The 926-nt window shown below is 43.2% G+C and overlaps 1 long non-coding RNA gene across 1 annotated transcript; it reads right to left on the reverse strand.

Moving 5' to 3' along the window:
• Window positions 1-118: 118 nt before the first annotated feature.
• On the reverse strand, window positions 119-926 carry LOC102204288 (uncharacterized). The gene is made up of 2 exons (XR_001290219.1): window positions 867-926; window positions 119-684 (listed from the first exon to the last, which is right to left on the reverse strand). It is a non-coding gene; the product is annotated as an uncharacterized LOC102204288 (long non-coding RNA).

Below are 926 nucleotides of genomic sequence, written 5' to 3' on the forward strand. Positions count from 1 at the left end.
ATGGATGTTTTGTCAGTGCCCTTACGATTATTGTGGTGCTGATTCAAAGAAGACCAGTAAGTCTAAGGCAGATTAAAGCCCAACTTAGGCATTCATTAAGTGAATCCACAACTCACTGTTACTATAACACAGGACACTTTATTAAAGTGGATGAAACAGGAATACAGGAAAACAGCACTGCAGGGCAGTCAATCAGTGAACTTGATTATGAATCCAATGCGAGGGGCTTTACATAATCAACTGTGTACAAAAAGTCAATAGTGCCTGTCAGGTACGCTGGAATCATACACGTTACCAACAACAGTATCATTGTGAATGTTACACACTTAAAGAAAGTTTACGATGAGCAACATTTACTGACAATAGCCATACACAGGTAAATGTGTAGTAAATGGTAGTGCAAGTAAATCTGCCTAGTACGATATTAAATACACGATACACTTACAACTTCATATATGTCACATCGTTTGTAACGAGCCACGGAAAGCACCACTGGGCACTGCAGACGTGAAGGCGCGTGGATACCGTCTGTGCCTGAGTGAAGGCAGCGACTCGGTTGAGCAGCTCCTGTGGAGGTTTGGTGAAGACCATACTTCTCACCCGGCCTGCTGACGTGCAGGGGCATCTGGATTTACAACACGAATTGCTAGTGTAGCCGTCATCAGGTGTAGCCATTTGAAAACACTAGAAATGGGCGTAATGCATTAGATGCTGGCTACCGCGCAGCTAACATTTAGCCTAAAGTAAGAGTTGAATGAACTATTCAGCCTTGTGTAATTTCAGCTAAGCCCAGGAGCGTCTTAGAGTCTATAACTTACCATAAACATAAAAGAAATGCAAGTTTCCATAAAAAATAGCGGACTTACCGACTGCTTCGCTGTCCCGGTACGTGTTGTTGTTGTGGTGACGAAACTTCCGTGGACTGA

The sequence above is a fragment of the Pundamilia nyererei genome, unplaced genomic scaffold (assembly GCF_000239375.1).
Source record: "Pundamilia nyererei isolate P.nyererei 1_Seehausen unplaced genomic scaffold, PunNye1.0 scaffold02060, whole genome shotgun sequence".
Taxonomy (NCBI): Eukaryota; Metazoa; Chordata; class Actinopteri; order Cichliformes; family Cichlidae; genus Pundamilia; species Pundamilia nyererei.